General features: G+C 44.2%; 1 protein-coding gene across 5 annotated transcripts in view; it reads right to left on the reverse strand.

Annotated features, from left to right (window-relative positions):
* LOC116990323 (RAP1 GTPase activating protein) overlaps positions 1-25339 on the reverse strand; it is a 290150-nt gene that overhangs the window by 116095 nt on the left and 148716 nt on the right. The window lies entirely within an intron of this gene.

A 25339-nucleotide genomic window follows, 5' to 3' on the forward strand; every position in this document is an offset into this window, starting at 1 on the left:
TCAGTTTTAGAGCAAAGAGAAATGTAACACAACAACAGGCCCTTCGGCCCACAATGTCCGTGCCGAACATGATACCAGGCTAAACTAATCACTGCCTGCACGTGATCCATATCTCTCCATTCCCCCTGCATATCCATGTGCCTGTCTAAAAGCCTCAAGCACCACGATCATATCTGGCTCCAACACCTTCCCTGACAGTTCATTAAAGGCACTAACCATTCTCTGTGTAAAAAAAAAAAAAAACTTGCCCCACACATCCCCTTTAAATGTTGCTCCCTTCCATCTTAAAGTTAAGCCCCCTAATCTTTAACACAACCACTCTGTGGAAAATAGTTCTGACTGTCTATGCTTCTTACTTTATAAACTTTTATCAGGTCTCCCCTCAAACTCCAATGGATGAAAGTTCTATGATTTGAAACGTTAACTCATCTCCTCACTCTGTAGGAGCTGCCTGACCTGCTGAGCATTCCCAACAGTTTTTGATTACATTTCGGATTTCTGGCAAATGCAGTAATGTGCTTTTGCATTTATATAGCATCTTGCATCATCTGAATATTTCAAAGTCAATGCAAAAGATTTGCAAAAACCAAAACAGGCCATTTTTGTAATATCACACATATTATAAGGCTGGGGCATATATTATTTTTTCTAATGCTATCAGGATACCCTTGTGAACGTAGAATAAACAGGATTTTCCAGAGCATCTTAAAGGGAGAGTGAGGTGGAAAAGATTCAGACAGGGAATTCCAGTGGCAATATAAAATTGGAAGGGATCTCCCATACAAATATTTCCAAGGATATTGCTGGACTTGAAACATAACCATGGGCATTTAATCTGTTTGCAGTGTTACTCAGTGCAATTGAACTAAGCCCATTAGTTATTAGTAATGTTTTCAGGCACATCCGAAGCCAGGTTTAGAAGGCTGGACCAGATTAACTCAGCAACCAGAACCACTACCTCCTCGCCTCTCTGTAGAGGCTGCCTGACCCACTGAGTGTTTCCAGCATTCTCTGCATTTACTTCTACAGAATGAGTAGTGAATGGAAGTGGCTCTTTCATCTTAAAGGACGTTAAATCATTTAATATCCTACAAGAGGAGATGAGAATTGTTGGAATATTTAACTCAGCGGCAAATACATCTATTCCCTTGCCAACCATTAGGTTGATGAATTTAAATTACACTATGGTAAAAATTGCAATAACCCCTATAATCTCTGCTTAAAAAAATGATAGGAAGCTTTGCTCAGTTATAATGAAAGTCATGCAGAATGGAAACAGGCTCTTTGGCTCACAGAGTCTATGTCAACCACACAGTCTGAAGAAGGGTCCCAAATCATTATCTGACCAGTTCCCTCCGCAAACTAAAGATAGACACAAAAAACTGGAGTAACTCAGTGGGACAGGCAGCATCTCAAGAGAAAAGAAATAGGTGACTTTTTTGGGTCGAGACCCTTCTTCAGGGGCCCAGTCTGAGGAAGGGTTTCAGCCCAAAACGTCACCTATTCATTTTCTCCAGAGATGCTGCCTGTCCAGATGAGTTACTGCAGCTTTGTGTTCTCTCTCTGTTGGGAGGTCTGTGAGATCCTCTCACACTGCTCCCCACCCCCACCCCATGATTGCTGCTACTCTCTGAATATGTTCTGATCCAGACTTGCAACCACAGCCGAGCACCGAGCCGCAGCCCGATCCATTCACCAGGGCGAATTCGCCGCAGAGACTCTCACGGCAGCGGCGAAATGCTTCCGACGCCTCCGATGGCCTGGGACTCTTGCACTGAGACTGCTCCATGGCCGGAGCTGCAGCGAGCGCCTCGCCAGAGTGGCAAACATTCGGCAACCAAGGCTCCCCATCTGCATCTGCCCCCGCTGCTGCTTCTGCTTCCATCCCTCCATCCGCCCAGGCTCTCTAACACCCACGACCAGGTTGCTCAGAGCACAGCAGTGCCTCGTCCAAAGCCGGAGACATTGAAACATGTCTAGCCAAAAAAACACCCCCCCCCCGGGTTCCGCGGCGCAGGTACCTCTCTCCTGCCGCTCGCCGGCCTAGCTCATGTCAGCCGCTTCCCGCAAATCCTTAAATTCCGACTGCTGCCGGTAGCAGGACATGGCCTTACTTGCTGCGCTGGGTGACACACCGTGTCTTTCTATGTAAATTTGCATGGTGACATGCTTTGGAGGTGTGTGGTGGTTCGGTCAAGTTAGAATAACAGAGAATAAGAATGCTGCTGTCTTGTCAACAGACGCGCAGAGCGTGAGAAATTTTGTGATCAGCGTGAGAGCGTGAGAATTGGGCGAAATGCCTGATTCTCACACTCAATGCGTGAGAGTTGGCAGCTCTGCTGCCGTAGCCACTATCAAAAAAATCAGCTTGAAACTAGGTCCCAACCAGAAGCATCGTCTGTCCATATCCCTGCATGTCGCGGGGTGACGCCTGTATTGTCGTGAGTAGTCGTACCTCTTCCTGGTCGCCGCTGGATTTTCAACATGTTGAAAATGTTCGGCCACCTGCTGCGAATATGACGGGTGCCGGCAAGTCGCCGAAAAAAAATGCGTAAGTGGGACTGGCCGTTTAGGCTGCATTTACAACATTGTGTGCAATTTCAGTTGACCCATTACAGGATGGATGTAGAAAGATGCTGTCTGGATTTGGGGGCATTAACTACAGAGGGAGAGGTTGGACAAACTTGGATTGGTTTCACTGATCTACCGGTGGTTGAAAGGAGACCTGATAGAAAGTAGTTCAAGTTATAAGAGGCACAGAGAGTCAAAACCTTTTTGCCCAGAGCGAAAACACTAAAACATCAAAACACTAGAAGGCACGGGTACAGGTGAGAGGAGCAAAGTTTAAAGATGATGTGTGGGGCAAGATTTTGTTTGGAAGCCTGAAACTTGCTGTCAGGAGTGGTGGTGAAGGTAGATACAAAAGTGGCAATTAGGCAGCTTTTTATTAGGCACATAGGTAGCAAGGAATGGAGGGATATAGATCACATGCAGTTAGATGAAATTTGTTTATCTTGGCATCATGTTCGACACAGTCATTGTGGGTTGGAGGACCTGTTCCTGTGCTGTTCTATGTTTTAGGTCCTAGGCACAACCTGGTGAATGTATCCACCCCAAACTAAATCCACCATCTACAAAATCATCATATTACCATCACAATATGGAATATTAGTCACTTCTGTACATCTTGCCTGATGAGAGATGAAAACAGGAAGTGACCAGGGTGAGACTCATCCTTGATTATGCTGCAGGCCTTGCTGAGGCAGAGTGAGGTGTAAATGGAAAAGGGAGGATAGTTTGCGTGATGGTCTGGGCTACGTCCACAATTTTCCGCGATTTCTTGCGGTCCTGGGTGGAGCTGTTCCCAAAACATGTGTCGGAAGGAACTGCAGATGCAGGTTCAAACCGAAGATAGACACAAAATGCCAGAATGACTCAGCGGGACAGGCAGCATCTCCGGAGAGAAGCATGATGCATCCGGGCATGCTGTGACCCGAGTATTGTGCCCACGTGTCATTTTGATGTAGATTTCATGGCTACCCCAAGCCATGCACATTATGGTCACATTATCTCAACAGCTCTAGCACACTTACACTGTGCAATAGCAGTAAGACTTTGTACCTCGACTAACTCCATGCTGAAATCGATATACTGCTTCACACATGCCTGACCAGCTACCTGCCGAGTTGTACAACAACACAATGGGATCATGTAATGAGAGTCTTTGGTACAGTTCTGGAGAGACAGAGGGTGAGCAAAAACAGCCTGCCTTCCTCTCGCTAGATGATTAGTTATTCTCTAGTCACTGAGGGTAACACTGCGGATGGGAATGCTGCAGCCTCACAGCTCTATACACTTGGGTTCAATCTCGATCTACAGTGCTGCTTGTGTGGAGTTTGCGCGTCCTCCCCGTGACTGTGCGGATTTTCTCCAGGTACACTGGTTTCCTCTCACATTCCAAAGCAGTGCGGGCTGCTTGGGTTAATTGGGCGATGCAAGTTTCCCCAACAATATGTCGGGCACGGCTAGCGAGAAACACAAATTACTGCAGATGCTGGAATCTGGAGCCAAAAGCAAACTGCTGGAGGAACTCAGTGGGTCAGGCAGCATCTATAGAGAGAACGGGTTAGTCAATGCTTCTGGTGATGACTTTGCCTCAGAACGGAGAGTGTAGGGGGGAAAATAGTCAGTATAAGGAGGGCTGAGGTAGGCATGATAGGTATGCAACCAGGTGAGGAGGGGAGATGGGTGGGGAGAGGGAAGGCAGTGGAAAGAGTCAGAAGTTGATGTGAAGATACAACATGCTGCAAATGCTGGAATCTGTGGTTGAGACTCTTCCCGTACTCTATGCCCCTATGAAGCAGGCCTCAGCTACGAGGTTGTTGTGCCTGAGGAAGCAGGGGCACTGAGGGTGATGTAATGTGAAAGGAGAAGTGCAACCAGATGAGGGAGGGGTAATGGAAAGAGTGGGGCAGGGGACTAGAGGCCCAATGGGTTAGGTGTGTGGGTCATGGACAGGTGGAACGAGGTGGGAGAGAGAAAAGAAACTGGGTAATAGAGAAGTTGAATGGTGGTTTGAGGAGGAGAGAGGCGGTTGAGAAAACCTGGAAGGATCAAAAGGGAAGAGAAAGAGGAGAGCAGTTGGAGTGCGGGTTGCCTGAAATTGGAAACACTACAGATTTTACAGAATGCCAGGAGATTTGAATTCTACTGCTTGCTTAGTGGGTGTTCCGCGTAACAATGAGGTTCTGTTTTCCTCATCATTTTAGGCGTCACAACTAGTAACGTTCACATCAACAAGATATTTGAACAAAGGACATTTGGTAGGAAGCATAGAGGGACATGGGCAAAATGCAGGCAAATGTGATGAACTTGGTTGGCATGGAGAGTGTGTGCTGTAGAGCCTGTTTCTGTAGAATTCGACGACTCTGATAGTTCACCAATCTAGTGAAAAGACTCTTGAGAGTTTAGGAGCAAGCAACTATGATCAAAATACAAAGCGCAGGAGTAACTCAACAGGTCATGCAGCATCTGTGCAGGGAATGGACGGACATTTTTTTGGTTCGGGACCATTCTTCAGACTCCCGACCCACTGAGTTTCTCCAGCACTTGGGTGTTTTGGATTCCAGCATCTGCAGTTTCTTGTTTAGTTCAAAGTTACAGCGTGGAAACAGATTCTTCGGCCCACCAAGTCCACGCAAACCTTCGATCACCAGTACACACCAGTTCCATCTTCTCCCACTTTCTCACCCACTTCCTACAGACAAGGGGCAATTTTACAGAGGCTAATTAATCCGCAAACCTTCACATCTTTTGGATGTGGGAAAATAACGAGATCACCTGGAGTAAACCTATGTGGTCACAGGAAGAACGTGCAAACTCCACCAAGATAGCACCCGAGATCAGGATTGAACTCGGGTATCTAACAATGTGAGACAGCAGCTGTACCAACTGCGCCACTGTGCCACCCTTAAATATCCATTACACAGTTCGCCAGCCTAATTGGTTTGTTAGGTGTGCTCTCGACTGTAATTATATGTTCATTACTAACCGCCACACAATTTTCCTGATCCACATTAGCCTGACTCCTGTTCTTGCCTTTTATAAAGATTATCTTACTAGAGGACTGATGTTTGACCAAAGATATATTTTTTATCTTGCTCACAGAATATAGAACAGTAACAGGCCCTTTGGCCCACAATGGTTATGCCTAACATGATGCTAAGATAAACTTAACAACTCTGCCTGCACCCGATCCATATCCCTCCATTTTCTGCATATCCTTGCCTATCTGAAAGCATGTTAAACGCCACTCTTCTCCTTAGGCCCCCTTCGGTCATGGCTGACCATGGGTGTCTCCAGGGTGCTATTCCCTATATGGAGGACGCCTGTGCGTGACTTTGTTTAACGTGGGGAGACTGGTGCACAGACAGTCACCCCACGGTCCTTGACAGATCTGGGTCAGGATCCAGTGGAATGGAGTCCAAGACGATCGGAGACCCTTTTCTGCTGCAGCCTACATCCGCCTTCCCAGCCGTTGTGACGCTCCACTAAGGTCAGCCATCATCCTCCGCCTGTTCCACCATTGAGGAACGCTATTATCGCATTCAATTCCACCACCATCCATGGCAGTGCGTTCCAGACGCCCTATGTAAAAAAATGTCCCGCATATCACGCTTAAACTTTGCCCCTCTCACCTTAAAACTATACCCTCTAGTCTTTGACAATTCCACTCTGGGAGAGAAAAGACCCGACTGTCTACCCTATCTATGACTTTCAGATTTGTATATAGTTCCATCGGGTTTCCCCTCAACCTCTCTAATTCCAGAGGAATCAATCCAAATGTGTTCAACCTCTCTTTGTACTAACACCATGTAGTCTGAGCAGCATTCTGGTGAACCTCCTCTGCATCTTTTCCAAAGCCCCCAAATCCTTTCTGTTTTGGGGTGAACTAGAACTGCACGCAATACTGCCAATGTGGACAAACCCAAAGTTGTATAAAGCTATGTCTTGACTTCCTGACTCTTATAGTCAAAGTATCGACCAATGAAGGAAAGCATATACCACATGCCTTCTTTACCACTCTCTCTACTTATGTTGCCACTTTCAGGAAGTTATGAATTTGGACCTCAAAATATCTCTGTACATCAATGGATAAAAACATTTATGTAAGTCAAAGATAAATGGAGGTTTGGCTTTGCCAAATTTCTTGTTTTATTTTTGGGCAGTCTATATTAAAAACATGAATTTCTGGCTGGAAGAACTGGATCAACAACCAGATTGGTTAAGGGTGGAAAAGGAAGACTGTTTACCTTTTGAAATTGGACCGATCATATTTGCTACCACAAAACTGCACAAGAAAACCTATAAGGAGAACCCCATAATACATAGTGGAATACGAATTTGGAAACAATTAAAAAAAGCTTTAAAATTGAATAATATACCACTATGCCTTCCCATTGTAAATAATCCCTTATTCAAACCATCCTTTTTGGATAAGGGTTTCACACAATGGAAAAATTATGGAATTAAAAAGATTGGACATCTTTATGGGAAAGGCACTTTTCTTTCATTTCAGGAGTTACAACAGAATCATGGACTGCACTCAAATAATTTCTTCAGATATCTACAAATTAGAGATTATGTTAAATCTAACACACGTCTACAGGACTAGGGAACCAGAAATCCTTGATGAATGTTTGAACAAGCATCCTAATACTGAAAAATTAATAGCTTATATTTATAACACCCTCCTAAACAACGAGGTGCCACCGACGGAACCATATAGACACACATGGGAAAATGAATTAGGTCATCCTATAACGAAAGATCTGTAGGACGAAAGTTTACAACATATACATCAATGTTCGTTAAATGCCAGACATGCTTTAATACAATTTAAAGTCTTACATAGATTACACTACTCTAAAATAAAACTAAATAGAATCTTCCCACAAATCTCTCCTATTTGTGATAAATGTCTACATCTAGAGGCTAATTTAACACATACGTTTGCAAATTGTATAAAAATTAAACATTTCTGGACTGATATTTTTGAAATAATTTCAGAAGTTATTAATACAAAACTGGATCCAAACTCAAAATTAATAATACTTGGAATATCAGAGCAAAGTTTAACACTCACAACAAGCCAAAGAAATTTCCTCGACTACAGTATAATAACCGGGAAAAAATTAATATTAAAATTTTGGAAAGGCCCTACGACCCCCACAATTAAAATGTGGATTGTGGAAATGTCGGAGACCCTATATCTAGAAAGAATTAGACTTGTCTTAATGGACAAACAAGAACTTTTTGATAAAATATGGGCTCCAGTCATTAATTATCTGACGGGATAGATTGGCCCGGCACGAAAACCCAACTGAAACGAACTCAGGATTAGATGAAAAGTCATACTTTATAATCTACGAACCTATCTCCAATGACGTATTATAAGTAATCCATTCCACCTTTTTTGTTTTTTTTGATATTTGTAACTTTTCTCTCTCTTTCTCTCTTTTACTATATAAAAAAAACGCACTAGAAGTAGAAGTAATCGACAATTGAAAATTTTAATAATGTATGATTGATGTATATGAAAAGTTTTTTTACTATAATATGAACTATACTTTATAATATGTCTACTTCTAATAAAAAATATTTAAAAAAATAAAATAAATAAAAATATCTCTGTACATCAATGGATAATAAGGATCCTGCCATTTATTGTATATATCCCCCTCATATTCGACCTCCCAAAGTGCAGCACCTCACATTTGCTCGGATTAAACTCCATCTGCCATTTCTCTGCCTATATATCTACAAGTACTGATCAAATCAAAAAACATACACCACCCACAGTATAACAAGCTACTGGGGCAGAAGAGTAATATTAAATTGATTTTGCACTTTATATTCAAAATGGTTATACTCTATGATTTGTTATAGAAACAGTTGTCACCAGTTTTGTCTATGATATTCCGCTCCAATAAATCACAATAATTGAATTTTCCACTGATTTTGTCTTAAGAAGATTCAGTTAGGTATCGAATTTATACTTGTGAAAGGAGACTCTCTGGCCCTTTTGACTCCTAACGGGATGTATCGCAGCTTGGTTTGGAAACAACTCTGTTCAAGATTGCAGGAAACCGCGGAAAGTTGTGGATGTAGACCAGTCCATCACACAGACTAGACTCCCCTTTCATCAACTCCATCTACACTTCACGCTGCCGCAGGGAAGCAGCCAACAAAACCAAGGATCCTTTTTCACCCCAGTCGTCCTCTCTTTCCCCGCTCCTGTCTGGCAGAAGAGACAAATGTTTGAAAGCTCATACCACCTTCCCTACTATAAACAAACTACGGTTTAGATCTCTCATGAGCTCAGAGTTCAGTCCCGATCACCCCCTTTGCAGACGTTGGAATGTTTCCTCTGTAGCCATAATACTAGAATACTGTACCACTATATTCTGCACTCAGGCATATTTTCTTTCCACTTCCTGTTGTACTTGTATATGGATTGATTATACTCATGTACAGTATGATTTTACTGACTCAATCGCAAACAAGCAACATCTCGATATACATGACAAAATGAAACAACACTAATACATTCCTGGGTTTTTTTTGGAAGGGGAGGAAGCTCAGACTGGCAAGTATGTAAATGTCCATTGGACCAGGCCACGGCCAGGGACATTTTTGGCTGAATTCACCGAGCCATTTATTTAACATTGCTTTTTCAACAAGACAATGAGAATCCCAGAGCAACCAGGAACTACAACACCAACTGGACACAGAATCAAAGGCACCTTCCTATGCAAGGACCAGGGGAGGAGGGAGAAGCTGAAGTCCAAGTTAACTGACCCCACAAATTCTAGCAGGGTCTAACATTCAACGTTGGAGCTGTGTGAGCAGTGGCTCTGCTGATGAATCTCGGATCGTGTGCAAGGTCTAATGACTAAAGATAGATACAAAAAGCTGGAGTAACTCAGCGGGCCAGGCAGCATCTATGGAGAGAAGGAATGGGTGACGTTTCGGGGCGAGACCCTTCTTCAGAACATTGCCTTGCATAGTGCTAATGTGAAACTCAAACATATTGGAGCACCTGTTTTCATTAGAAACATAGACATAGAAACATAGAAAATAGGTGCAGGAGTAGGCCATTCGGCCCTTCGAGCCTGCACCGCCATTCAATATGATCATGGCTGATCATCCAACTCAGTATCCTGTACCTACCTTCTCTCCATACCCCCTGAACCCTTTAGCCACAAGGGCCACATCTAACTCCCTCTTAAATATAGCCAATGAACTGGCCTCAACTACTTTCTGTGGCAGAGAATTACACAGATTCACCACACTCCGTGTGAAGGAAAAAATAAAAAATAAATAAATTTTTTAAATTCTCATCTCGGTCCTAAAAGACTTCCCCCTTATCCTTAAACCGTGACCCCTTGTTCTGGACTTCCCTAACATCGGGAACAATCTTCCTGCATCCAGCCTGTCCAACCCCTTAAGAATTTTGTAAGTTTCTATAAGATCCCCCCTCAATCTTCTAAATTCTAGCGAGTGCAAGCTGAGTCCATCCAGTCTTTCTTCATATGAAAGTCCTGCCATCCCAGGATTAGTCTGAGATCCTCAGTTACACACAAATATATCTATTGTGCTACATGTATAGTGTGCTATCTTGAAGTTTCCCCTGGTTTCCTCGACAGTATTTGGCCCTAATCCCCAACACTAAAACAGGTTTGCTGGCCATTGTTTCATCGCTCTTTGAAGGAGATTTTACTCCTGCATTTTCTACATTATAAGTGACTGTACAAGAGACGGCTTCTTTGACAGTTAAGTGCATGCAATGAAAATGGATGGGAAAGTAACTGTAGAAATATAAGCCTCTCACCATTTCCTTTTGGAGAACACCACTAATCCCTGACCATGTAAAGCAGTGAAATGGATGCTTTTGTCGTTAGAAGTGAAAGCATCGATATTAATCTTTACACAATAACGGCCTGGGAAGTTTAATCTCCCAGAACGTAAATATGAGGCCAATTACTCTCCATCTCTACAGTAACATCTATAACAGGTAATACAGGGCAGATTTAGACGAGTAAAAGAACCAGTGAATCCAACATCTTCAAATATCAAAGAACTTCAGTGCAAAACCTGGATGAAAATATTTAGCATTAACTTCATCTGTTTCTTGCCAACTAGGGAAGGGGTTCCTAATGGATGAACCCCCGGGTTCTGATATCATTACGTGTTGTCCTCACAGCAATGACAACATTCCAAAAAGCCTGCAACTATTTTGGGATGTTCTGAACTGGACGTGAAAGGTGCTAGAGAAACACAAGCCTTCACATCATTTTTCACTACAAATTACAAACCAGCCAGACCTCTGCAGCGAGGCAGGTACAATCTGCACAAAGTTCAAATTCAATAATATTTTCCACCTACATCTTTATACCCAATAGATCAGAATAACAAAGCCTTCAAGCCCTCTGGAAGCCAGCCTGTTAACTGGCCTATACATTGTCATTCAATCCACCAGGCTTTGCACAGAGATATACATGAGGGGGGTGAAGGGGGAACAAAACTAATGTACTTAACTGCAGTTGGCAGTATATTGCTGATGATTTTATTTCAGCTGCTGAAAGAAATGACAGCTTGACTTTATTGAAGAGCGCCAAGCTGTAATGTTCAGGGATCACCAGGTAACGTTTAGAACCAGTCGGCAGTCGAATCCATTGAACACACACCAGCAATCATGTCTGATTTTAAAATCATCATCAAATATGATAGAACGTGCTGCCAGCAGTGGTGGTGGAGGCAGACATGTTAGTGCCGTTTAAGAGACTTTTAGATAGGCAAATTAATGTGCAGGATATGCAGTGGTATGGATCATGCATCAATGGGCATTTTTAAGGCAGAGATAAATAGATTCTTGATTAGTACCGGTGTCAAGGGCTGTGGGGAGAAGGTGGGAGAATGAGGTTATGAGGGAAAGATAGATCAGCCATGATTGAATGGAGGAGTAAACTTGATGGGCTGAATGGCCTAATTCTGCTCCTATCACTTAGGACCTTATGCACCGGCAGATGTGGTTGGTTAACTTGGCATTATGGTCAGCTCAAACATCGTGGACCTAAGGACCTGTTCCTGTGCTGTATTGTTCTAATGTGTAGGAAGGAACTGCAAGATGCTGGTTTACACTGAAGATAGACACAAAATGGATAGGACAGGTTTGGAGGGTTATGGAGGGCAAGTGGGTCTAGTGTAGCTGGGACAAGTTGAGCCGAAGAGCCCGTTTCCATGTTGTATCACTCTTATGACTGTAAAATGCTGGGGTAACTCAACGGGACAGGCAGCATAGTAACTTAGTGGGACAGGCAGCATAGTAACTCAGTGGGACAGGCAGCATAGTAACTCAGTGGGACAGGCAACATACAGGCACCTGTACTGGTCTAAGTTCTAAAATACAGGTTAAGCCTACCAACACAAGAGCATTCAGAACACTAGTGTGTTGAGGTCAGATTCATACAGCATGGGAGCGGGCACTTTAGCCCATAAAGTCCAAACCAACCATTGACCATTTAAAGTCGTAAATGAATGTTTTATGTGTCACAGTACATCATGTTGTCACTTGTGGGCGGAGCACCAAGGCAAATTCCTTGTGTGTGAATACTTGGCCAATAAACTTATTCATTCATCCACACATTTCCTAAAATCTGATGTTAATATTATTTTTTATGTTTGCAGACCAAGTGGATTTTTGGATAAATTAGCTGGCTTCAAAAGGAAAAGTGAATTTCTGAAATTCAATAAACATGTAAATGAACCGCACAGGCAGCATAGCTGCATTTCAGAAGAGTTCCCTGTGGGCACGGTTCAGCAGGGAGGATATTACTCATTGTGATGCACTCAGTGAGGCAGCTTCAAATGGACTGTACACATCAGCATGAAATTATTTTTCTTGCAATTATATTATTTCAATTTTAATTAGTGCGGTACTTTGATTATTGTTGTTACATTCACCAATTTGCTTGCCAAATTGCCTTGGCATAGACCATAGAACCCTTCCCTTCTGAACAGGAAGTTATAAGCTGCATAGCACAGAAATAGTTCAAGAAGGAACTGCAGATGCTGGAAAATCGAAGGTACACAAAAATGCTGGAGCATCTCAGCGGGTGCAGCAGCATCTATGGAGCGAAGGAAATAGGCAACGAAGAAGGGTTTCGGCCCAAAACGTTGCACATTTCCTTCGCTCCATAGATGCTGCTGCACCCGCTGAGTTTCTCCAGCATTTTTGTGTACCTAGCACAGAAATAGTTTTGGTTTAGTTTAGTTTATTATCACGTGTACTGAGGTACAGTGAAAAGCTTTTTGTTGCGTGCTAACCAGTCCGCAGAAAGACTATAGAATTAAAGGGCTCTACATTGGTGAGAGCAAGTGTAGGCTTGGCGATCGCTTCGCCCAACACCTCCGCTCGGTTCGCAATAACCAACCTGATATCCCTGTGGCTCAGCACTTCAACTCCCCCTCCCATTCTGAATCCGACCTTTCTGTCCTGAGCCTCCTCCATGGTCAGAGTGAGGCCCACCTTAAATTGGAGGAGCCGCACCTCATATTTTGCTTGGCTCGTTTACGCCTCAGCGGTATGAACTTCGACCTCCAATTTTAGGTAGTCCCCATTTTCTCCTTCTTTCCCCTCCCATTCCCAACTCTCCAACAGCCCACTGTCTCCGCCTCTTTTCCTTTCTTCTTCCCGCCCCCCCAACCCCCACATCAGTGTAAAGAAGGGACTCGATCTGAAACTTCGCCTATTTCCTTCGCTCCATAGATGCTGCCTCACCCGTTGAGTTTCTCCAGCATTTTTGTCTACCATAGAATTAAAGGATGTTCTTTTAGGAAGATGCCTGCATTTGGTCCATAGAGTACGCGCGTGTGCTGAAGTTCTCCTTTAATACTTCTCAGGTCCTCAGCTTGAACAAATCAACTGCCTTGCGGTAGAAAGCTGATTCCCCACCATTTTATTCCTCTAGCTGTCCAGAAATGGACCACTGAGTGAGAGCAACAGGCTGGAAGTGTTTTGTGGATGTTGTGTACAGCAAACAGCGATGGTCAAAAATTGAATTGTTTCCTTGGATAAGAAAGCAGTGTTGGAGAGAGAAGCGTGTGCGTGTTGAGAGGAGGTCATGATATTGGAGCGTTTAGATAATGGCAGTGGAACAGTCCATGGTCAGAGTGACAACAGAGGAGAGCTAGAGCTCTGATGTGGATGATTCACTGGTCTCACATAGGACTAGTCCTCTTACCTCAGTGATTTTTAAAAACATTGACCTCTTCCACAAGTTCCCAGTGATCACTCTCCTAATCTACACTAATCCTACCCCAACCCACCTTATTGTCCCCACATTCCCATCAACTCCCGCCAGATTCTACCACTCAGATGCACTCAATGGACAATTTACAGTTCATGTGATAGAAGAATTACACCATTCGGTCCATTCAATCATGGCTGATCCATCTTTGCTCCTAACTCCATTTTCCTGCCTTCTCCCCATAACCCCTGACACCCGTACAAAATACATCATCAAATTACTGACTTGTACATTTTTTGGAGGATTTAAGAGGAAACCATAGCACTCAGAGGAAGCCCAGTAGCCCACGTAGTCACGGGGAGAACATGCAAACTCCACAAAAACAGCACCAGAGTTTGGGATTGAACCTGGGCTGCTGCAGTTTTACTAGCTGCTCCACATTGCTGAAGTCTCAAATTCACCATCAAAACCCTCGGGACAAAGAAATTCTTCCTTGTTGCAGCTTTCCAGGCACATAAGAATTTCTGATGTCTCCCGGCAGACCCATTGTCTCTGCCTGTTCGTGCCCCACCGAACTCATCTCCACATACCTTGACTCCATCCTATCCCCCTTGGTCAAATCCCTCCCCACCTATGTTCTAGACACCTCAGACACTCTCCGCCGCCTCCACGCATTCCACTCTCTGGGCCCTCACCCCCTCATCTTCACCATGGATGTCCGGTCACTCTACACCTCCATCCCCCACCAGGATGGCCTCAGAGCCCTCCGGTTCTTCCTCGACCAGAGGAGCAACCTATACCCAGCCACTGACACTCTCCTCCGCTTAGCGGAGTTGGTCCTCACCCTCAATAACTTTACATTTGACTCCTCCCATTTCCTCCAAACACAAGGCGTAGCTATGGGCACACGCATGGGCCCCAGCTACGCCTGCCTCTTTGTCGGGTACGTTGAACAATCCTTGTTCAATGCGTACCAGGGCCCCATCCCCGACCTCTACCTCCGCTACATTGACGACTGCTTTGGTGCCACCTCCTGCACCCACACACAACTGACCGGGCACTAAGAATTTCATTGTACTGGTTAGTTTTCAATACATTTGACAAATAAAACAAATAGAATGTATGTAAATGGCATGTGCAGCTTTAAAGTACTTTGTTTAGGCCACTCCAGTCAGGCATGAAGAACAGAAGTGTGAAAACGCATTCCTCCAGATTCAAGATAGTTTCTTCCAAGCTGTTATCAGGCAACTGAACCATCCTACCACAACTAGAGAGCAGCCCTGAGCTACTATCTACCTCATTGTAGGCCCTCGGACTATCTTTAATCAGACTTTACCTTGCACTAAACGATGTTCCCTTTATCGTGCACTTGTACACTGTGGATGGCTCGATTGTAATCATATTTAGTCTTTCTGCTGACTGACTATCTTGCAACAAAAGGCTTTTCACTGTACCTTGATACACGTACCTTGGTAAACTAAACATTTGGAGTATTGCATGCAGTTCTGGTCACCCCATTACAGGAAGCATTTGGAGAGGGTGCAGAAGATGTTTACCAGAATAGATTTCTAGATATTAAAAGAAACAAGGGGGATGGGGTTACAACGGCAGAGTGACACTGAGGTAATAGACTAGCCCTCAATTGTTTCATACAAAGAATAATTGTGGTATCTGATCTTCAAAACTATTTCAGCCTGAAGAAGGGTCCTGACACAAAACACTGCCTGCTCATTTCCCTCCAGAGATCCGTTCAATTTCTCCAGCACTTTGTTTTTAAAACATAATTGGTAACTGCAATATATGAGCTAGTCAGATTATTAAATGGTGCTGCCAAGTTGCATCTTCAGCATCCAAAGTGTGTCAGGGAATCAGGCTGACAAATCCCAAATGAAGTATGGAAAATGTTAAATGTTTGGAAAATAACAGGCAGGATATTGATTTTGGATGATCAGCCATGATCATATTGAATGGCAGTGCTGGCTCGAAGGGCTCCTCCTCCTCCTATTTTCCAGGATACCCAGAATGTGGTTTAAATTATGCAGGTGAAATGAATGGGTCTCAAGTGTTCATGTTTTTTTACTCCCTCCTCTTCCACAGGCCGTCTGAGAGAGCTGCAGTTGACCTGCCAAACACACACTGCCCTTGGGATTGGACATCAGGGACTTTGAACCACAACACAGACTGAATTACCACAGGAAGGTCACCTCCCATCTGATCTGTTCCTCTGTCTGCCTGCCTGCCTTCTCCCTCGGACCCATCCACTCATATACCCAGAGCACCATCACTGGCTGGTTTTTCAGATTAAAGTGCTTCAGAACAATCAATCTTTATAGAGACATACAGAGACAGGTCTTCGACCTAACTTGATCATGGGCGGCACGGTGGTGCAGCGGTAGAGTTGCTGCTTTACAGCGTCAGAGACCCAGATTCGATGCCAACTATGGATGCTGTCTGTGCAGTGTTTGTACGTTCTCACTGTGACTGCGTGGGTTCTCTCTTGTTTCCTCTCACACTCCAAAGAAGTTCGGGTTTGTAGGTTAACTAGCTTCGGTAAAATTATAAACTGTCCTTAATGTGTGTAGGATAGTGCTAGTGTACGGGGTGATCGCTGGTCGTCGGGGACTAGGTAAGCCAAAGGGCCTGTTTCCAGGCTGCATCTCTAAATCATGCCAATCAAGATTCCACATCTAAGCTTGTCTCAGTTAACCCAAATACATCTAAACCTTTTCTATCGATGTAGCTGTCCAAATGTCTTTTAAATGCATTTAGCTTCCCTGCCCACGAGGCCTATCTGCACAGATTAAGATCGGTAAATGGTACCAGTGGAAACGGAGAGGCATCAACAAGATCATGCAGTGGAAACCAAAAGCCATACAGACCCTTAAGTGAAACATAAAGTGCTGGAGTAACTCAGCAGTTCAGGAGGGAATGGAAAGGCGACCTTTCAGTTTGGGACTCTTATCAGACTCGTGTTTTACTCAAGGTTGTCGCATCTGCAGTTCCTTGTGTTTGCATCCATACCCTTCCCTCTTTCACGCACACAATACTCCCATTCTACACTGAACAGTCTGAAAAAAAAAAAGGGTCCCGACCTGAATCGTTTCTGTCCATCCCTCCGCAGACGCTGCCCACCCAGCTGAATTCCTCCAGCACTTTGTGTTTTCTCATGATTCCAGCATCTGCATTTGCTTGCAAAATTCACTCTACCACTGAACTGGCTTATCCTGCAGTCCCACTGCCACTCCAGCAGGTGGCAGGTGTTGCTCAGTGATAGGACAGCGTGTGGGCTTGTATGACCCAGTGGCTCATTCACACTGCCAGTCTTCTTACTGTGCCTCTCACAAGGCAGAGGATAACATTGCCTGAAAGAGCAGCAAGTCCAAGGACTGGGAAAATCTTAAAATAGAGGATGACTGAGCCACTGTTCATGGAAGGGAAGCTAGAAAGCTCAGTCCACCTGGACTTACCTGATAACCGGTTCAATTCAATTACTTTTCAATTCGAAACATTTCAATTACTTTTCCCATTCCACACTGACCTCTCTGTCCTGGGCCTCCTCCATTGACAGAGTGAGGCCGAACACAAATTAGAGGAACAGCACCTCATATTTCGCTTGGGCAGCTTGCAGCCCAGTGGTACGAATATTGATCCCTCTAACTTCAAGAAACCCTTGCATCCCCCCCTCTCTCCATCACTCCCCCACCCCAAGTCTTACTAGCTTTATAATCGTCTTGTTGAGTCTCTTTGTCTAGCTAACAATGGCCAGTTTCTTTTATCATCGTTACCATTTTGCATATCGTTCATTCATTTCTTCTATATCTCTCTATATCTCATTTCCCCCGACTGTCTGAAGAACAGTCTTGACCTATTACTTTTCTCCAGAGATGCTGTCTGACCCACTGAGATACTACAGCTTTTTGCGTCTCTCATCTGGAATACTCCAATGTATACTCTTGCATTACAGAGCAATGTGTTCCCAGAAAATTGATCGTAACCCCATTTTCACTAAGGCGCGCCCTTGTAAAAACGTGATGCTTCTAATCACATTGTGTTTTTAGCTTATTTCCCCCCCTCCACCACATCCTCTGTCAACATGTTCCAAGCATCCACCACTCTCCGAGCAAAAAAAAAAAAAAAGTGCCCCGCACATCTCCTTTAAACTTTGCTCCCTCTGCACCTAAAGGGTGTTTAAAAGCTATGCCCTCTAGTCTTTGACAATCCCACCCTGGGAAAAAGGTACCACCTGTCTACCCTATCGATGCCTCTATATCAGGTCTCCCCTCAGCCTTGGTGTTGCAAAGTAAAACAACCCAAGTTTGTCTAACTGTCCCTTATAGTTAATAACCTCTAATCCACAAACATTAAATGCCCATCTTTATTGAAGATGCAGGGAATGCCCAGAAATGCCAGAGTAGCGTGTGTGTGTGTCTGTGTCTGTGTGTGTGTGTGTGTGTGTGTGCAGAACTCAAAGAGATTTGTACCAGTAGATACATTAGGACGGGATAAATTACATTCCCAGTTCCAGCGGGCATTAAGGAAGATGGTGATGAAGTTAATGCGCACTCGGACTGTCAACTTCCAATATTCCATGTATTGTAGAACAAATCCACAGATTGGGAGATAGTAGGAGAGAAAGCAGGAAATCCTTGATCAGTTGTCCTGATGCCTTCCCAATTGCTTGCTCTATCCGCAAGCTGATTGTCAGGGTGTTGTGTCTAAATCAACTCCTTACAATCATTGTGTAGGAAGGAACTGCAGATGCTGGTTTAAACTGAAGATAGATACAAAATGCTGGAGTAACTCAGCGGGACAGGCAGCATCTCTGGAGAGAAGGAATGGGTGACGTTTCGGGTTGAGACCCTTCATCAGTGATTTGTCTGAAGAAGGGTCTCGAGCCAAAACGTTGCCCATTCCTTCTCTCCAGAGGTGCAGCCTGGCCCGCTGAGTTACTCCAGCAATTACGTCTATCCTTACAATCATTTACTGTTTAAAAAATACTCCATGTTTCCATCTTCCACCACTGTCAGGTTTTTGTCCGTTCACTTCTACATCCCCTTGAAGCTCCTCTGCACCTGCCCCACACCCACACTTCCACCTGGCTTTCTATCATCAACACCTCTGGATTATTGTTTAAGAAGGAACTGCAGATGCTGGAAAATCGAAGGTAGACAAAAATGCTGGAGAAACTCAGCGGGTGAGGCAGCATCTATGGAGCGAAGGAAATAGGCAACGTTTCGGGCCGAAACCCTTTGGGTTTCGGCCCGAAACGTTGCCTATTTCCTTCGCTCCATAGAAGCTGTCTCACCCGCTGAGTTTCTCCAGCATTTTTGTCTACCTCTGGATAACTGTCCGTGATCCCATCACTGGTGTAAGCTTAGCAGGGCCATGGCATGAGTCTTTGACCAATTCTCATTCCATTCAGTGTATTATTCCATTTTGTCCATTCTAATTTTATTTAATAATATCTTGTGTGACATCTTATTGAAAGTCTTTTGAACGTTTAAATTCATTGTTCACCCAAAATACTCCTGGTAGTTATAACCTCAGAAAACATTGATTTGTCAAATGTGATTTTTTTTTCCCCCCCATTCATAAATGTACAGTAATTCTGCCCAGTCCAATTTTGTATTCCAGCATTATAGAGTTATACAGCATGATAACAGGCCCTTTCACCCAGCACAATGTCGACCAAGGGCCATCAAAGCTATTCGCATTTGCTTGTAATGTGACCCACATCGCACTAAACCTTTGCTAGACTCTTACCTGTCCAACTATATTCTGTTTTTGGAGAAAAGGGATAGGTGACATTTCGGGTTGAGACACTTCATTCCACACCGAAAGTAAACACAAAATCTGGATGAAGGGTCTCGACCCGAAACGTCACCCTTTTCTTCTCTCCAGAGATGCTGCCTGACCCGCTGAGTTCCTCCAGCATTTTGTGTCTATCTTTGGCATAAACCAGCATCTGCAGTTCCTTCTTACATATTCAGTTTTTTTACTTGCTTTGTAATGGATTCTGGAATGAGTCGTCCTGGCATGCTGCCCTGTTTTGTAAGAGCATTCGACGGCAAGAGTACAGAGGCTTTTCTCCAATATTGTCAGCCTGTGATTTATTGAAAGATTGATTGATTGATCGAAAGATACAGAATGGAAACAAGCCCCAGCGAGTCCACGCCGATCATCGATCACCCATTCACACAAGGTCTTTAATATCCCACGCTCTCATGCCCTTCCTATACACCAGGCCAATTAACCTACAAACCCGCCAGTCTTTGGGTTGTGGGGGGGGGGGAAACCCGAGCGCCTGGAGGAAACCCACGCGGCCGAACTTACAAATTCCGCAGAGAGAACCCGTAGTCAGGATCGAACCCGGGTCACTCGAGCTGTAAGCACCGTAAAGCAGCCACTCTTCCGCCCAATATTGCTGAGAATATTTAAGTGACTGATAGATTTTTAAATATTAAAAGTAATCCAGGGATATGGGGATAGAACAGGAGAGTGAGGCCAGATAGCCTAATCTCATAGAGCCGTTAGCACGCACTTGCGGACGAATGGCCTACTCCTACTTTTGTTCATCTACTAACTCATACGCTTATAGAGCACTTCTAGTCAGGCTGAACTGCTCTGGGATTTTTCCTAATTGCTTTCTGGGATGTGAACTTCACAGCTAGAGCCAGGATTTGTTGCCCAACTTTTTGTTGAGACTCGGTAATAAGCTTTGAACTACATAGATTTGGGAGCATTGGTTGGCGTTTTGCAATATTATTGTTGGTTTGGTTTTATGTGTAGTTATGTATACACATACATATATATATTTATACACACACATGTATATTTATCCATATACACATACATGTCTGAAGAAGGGTCGCGACTAAAAAAACGTCACCCATTCCTTCTCTCCAGAGAACCCCCCCCCCCCACCTATCTCCATAGCTGTACCAATTTTTCTCCGCCATTTCTTTATCCAATTTCCTCTTCAAGGCCACAATAGAAACCTCATCTGTGGGCATTTCATCTGCGATACCAGCCATGCATTGTGTATGAAAGGTTTCTCCTAATGTCGCTATGAATTCTCTTCCCATTTATTTTGTACCTGTTCCCTCTAGTCCTCAACCTTCCATCAATTAGAACAGACTCCCACCGAGAGAGTTAGAAATAGCGCTTAGCGATAACAAAATCAAGGCATATAGGAACAAAGCCACCTCCCATCAGTCTGAGGAAGGGTTTCGGCCCGAAACATTGCCTATTTCCTTCGCTCCATAGATGCTGTTGCACCCGCTGAGTTTCTCTGGCATTTCTGTGTACCTTCGATTTTCCAGCATCTGCAGTTCCTTCTTAAACACATCCAACATCTCATACCCCTCCTTGCAACTGTAGACCTTTGTCACAGGAAGCATTCCAATAAATCCCTTCTGGAGACTACAGATACTGAAACCTTGAGCAAAAAAAAAAAAAAGCAGCTGGAAGAACGCAGAAGGTCTTTGATTGTTGCCTAAATTTCCCCTAGACTCTCTCCAATTCCATCACATCCTTCCTCTAATGTGGTGACCTGAAGTGAACACGAAGCTGTAGTTGTGGCTGGACCAGTATTTTATAAAGGTTCAGCACAAACTCTTTTAAACTCTATTAGTATTGGTTTATTATTGTGAAGTGTACTGAGATATAGTGGGGGGAAAACTGTGTGCTATCCAGCGAAATCATACATACATGAATACAGTCAAACTACACACAAGTACAAAGAGAAAAACACCAGAGTGCAGAATAATGCTATTACAGAGTTGTAGCATTAATAGAGAAGGCGCAGATAAAAAAAAAGTGCAAGGGCTGCACAGTGTCGAGTTGCTGCCTTGCAGCGCCAGAGACCCAGGTTCGGTCCTGACTGCGGGTGCTTTCTGTATGGAGTTTGTACGTTCATGGATTTTTTCCGCGTGCTCCAGTTTCCTCCCACACTTCAAAGACGTACAGGTTTGTAGGTTAATTTATCTTCAGTGAAAAAATGAAAATTATCCCTAGTATGTAGGATAGTGCTAGTATACAAGATTATTGCTGGTTGACGCATGGTGGTGAGCCGATGGGGCTGTATCTCTAAAGACTAAAGTCTCCAGTCTGCAATGAGATAAATTGGGAGATCAGGATTACACCCTAGCTTATGGGAGGACCATTCGGTAAACTGATAGTAGCTGGGGAAGATATTAATCCAAATCTGGTGGTATATGCCTTCAAGATATTGTGGCTTATAGATATAGCTCAGAAATGTGGGTTCTTTATTAACCACTTTCTCAAAAGCTCTGCCACTCTCTCTGATTTCTCCACCCACATCCTGGAACTATATTCAGAATACAGAAGAGCGGATTAGTGATAAACGGGGTTCCAAAAACAAAAATGTGTTGAGTCGTCATAACATTGGTGCTCTCTTGGATCATGTACTGCCAAGGTACATTCTGTGCAGGTTAACTGTTGAACACTTTCCATTCTAGTTTAGTTTAGATTGGCGGTACAGTGCACAGCAGGTCCTTCAGCACACCGGGTCCGCCCCGACCAGCAATCCCCCCACATTAATGCCGCCTACACACGCTAGGGGCAATTTACAATTATACCAAGACAATTAACCTATAACCCTGCACACCTTTGGAGTGTGGGAGGAAACTGGAGACGCGGAAAAAGATCCCAGAGAAAACCCATGCAGGTCATGGTGAGAACGTACAAACTCCGTACTGATAACCCCCATAGTCAGGATCGAACCCAGGTCTCCTGCTCTATAAGGCAGCAACACAACCGCTGCGCCACCATGCCGCCCATGTCAACGAAGGCCTGTGATCCAACGCTGGGGCGCACATACATGATAGCTACTGGTGGGAATAGCTCTAAGTTTGGGAAGGAGTTTCCTCGGGCACAGAGCGTCGGTGGAAACGTGGCACAGGGACCAACGTTAGAAGCAATGGTGGGATCCAGAACGTTGACCCTGGTCTCGCAAACATGAATGGAATGAACTGTGAGCCTGGCAGTAAACCCTGCTGCTGTTGTATACTTCACAGCTCAGGGTGGTCTGTGCCGAGGAACAAGAGAAGCTTTGTTGATGAAAGTGAAGCCACATTGCAGGACTAAACACAAAGGCAAAGCAAAGCAAAATGGAGGATTAGGAACAATGCCAATAGAACATCAAGTTCCAGTTTATTGTCATTTGCACAAGAACGGTGAGGCACAGGTTCACTGAGCAGCATCACAGTTGCAGATCCAGACAAACACACGAGAAAATAAATTATACATAGAAACATGGAGAGTAGGTGCAGGAGTAGGCCATTCGGCCCTTCGAGCCAGCACCGCCATTCAACATGATCATGGCTGATCATCCAGAATCAGTACCCCGATCCTGCTTTACCCCCCCATACCCCTTGATGCCATTAAATTACATGCAAAATTCTAAAAGAGACACCACAAAACAAAAGCAAGTCATTTGAAAAACAAGGGGGCAGGAGGAGGGGGAGGGGGATTAACCTAATATTGAGGCAGATGAGCAAAATAAGGAAGGAGGAGCACATTTAAAATAATTTATGCCATGTTTCAGCATTAAAATGTAATAGCCGGAACATCAATATAAATGTCGCAGAATTCTCCAATGTGGGAAGGTGTAGGTGTGAGCAACAGTTCGGGAAGATACCATCAGTACAAAGCACAGAGAGTCAGAGTTATGCAGTGTGGAAACAGGCCCTTTGGCCCATCTAGTCCAAGCCGACCCTGATGCCCCTTCCAAGCTAGTCCAATTTGCTAGTGTTTGGTCCATTTCACCAAATGTTTCCTATCCATGAATATGTCCGAATGTCTTTTAAATGTTGTTAGTGTACCTGCCTCATCTCCCTCCTCTGGCAGCTTATTCCATAAACCCACCACCCTCTGCGTGACTCCTTCTATTGGGTGCTGGTGTCGGCAGGTGCCCGAGGAAACCTAAAGAACCAGAGGATATAGGTTTAAGATGAGGGGAAGGATTTAATAGGAATCTGAGGGGGCACTTTTTTTCCACACAGAGGGTGGTGGGTATATGGATTGAGCTGCCAGAGGAGAGAGTCGAGGCAGAAACTATGAACAACATTTAAAAGACATTTGGGCAGGTACATGGATAGGAAAGGTTTAGAGGGATATGGCTGAAACACGGACAGGTGGGACCTAGATTGGGCACCTTAATCAACATGGGCAAGCTGGGCCGGAGGACACAAACATTGTGGGCCGAATGGTCTGTTTCTGTGCTGCAACATTAACCCTCTCGACTTCTCCACAAACGTTCCCTCATTCAAACCAACCAGCGCTTCAAGTGGTGCGGTGATTTAAGGAGCACCGGTCAGCAAAGAGTTAATATTCCCTAAACTATATACTTAATATTTTTTTCCCCAGACATTCAAGAGCCAGGTTTCTCCTGAAATGGGCACCAAGTCAAGGTAATAAGCTGGCTGCAGAATTTTTCAAACCATTCAGAGCATAAATAGCACTTCATTGCTCCCATTTCGTGTGGCATTGAAAGAAACACTCTCCACAATTAAAAAAATCACAACCCGGACTCCAAAATGCTTGCAACACCACCATCCTAAAGGCTGTTTCCCGCTTGCTTATGTTCCGCTTTTTCCACATGAAGATATTTCAGGAGATCGATTGAAAACCTCATCTCATTTCTGTCACTCTCATTACCTTCGACTAGAAATGATTAATTCCAGGTCTTTCTGGTCAGGGTATTCAATCATCAGTGAACAAATAAACTTCTCAAAAACATAGAACTTCAAATAATTATTCACTTTCCTCTCTCGGTTAAAGCATAACACCCTCTACAGTAATTTGCTGCTTAAGCTTGCCTTCAGTTACAAGGTTTCAGTTAAATTCTGATCTCCAATGCTGTTAGTGCAGAGTTTGCATGTTCTTCCTGTGGCCTTGTTTCCTCTGCATGTTTCGGTCTCCTCCCACATCCCATAGATATAGGGGTTAACTGGCCACTGTAACTTGGCCTGAGTGCATAGGTAGGTGATAGAATCGGGGGCGGGGGGAGTGCAGGAAGGAACAGTTGAGAGGAATGCAGGGGCTGTAAAGCCCGTCCCACTTAGGAGACCTAAACAGCAACCTCTGGTGACCTTGCCCACCACCCAAATTTTTTTTATCAAGGTCGAGGTGACCTGCAACCTCCTACCACCTCCCACGCATATGTTGAAAACCTTCCTCGACTATGAAGAAAACCGGCTTCGACTATACCTGCGACTAAAAAAATGATCGATTTTTAATTCTGCAACTTATTTTTAGTCGAGGTCGGTTTTAATCATGATGAAAAAATAGCAGCAACCTAGATGAAGCCTCGACCATGCGGAAACCATTTTCGACCATTAGGGAGAGTGACCAAAACCTCCAGTGACCTCATGGAAGCCTTGGGTGGTGGGCAAGGTCACCAGAGGTTGCTGTTTAGGTCACCTATGCGGGACCGGGGCTTGACTCAGTGGGAATTAATGTTTGATGGTTGGACTTGGATTTGAAGGACCTGTTTCAGGTTGCAT

The sequence above is a fragment of the Amblyraja radiata genome, chromosome 31 (assembly GCF_010909765.2).
Source record: "Amblyraja radiata isolate CabotCenter1 chromosome 31, sAmbRad1.1.pri, whole genome shotgun sequence".
Classification (NCBI taxonomy): domain Eukaryota; kingdom Metazoa; phylum Chordata; class Chondrichthyes; order Rajiformes; family Rajidae; genus Amblyraja; species Amblyraja radiata.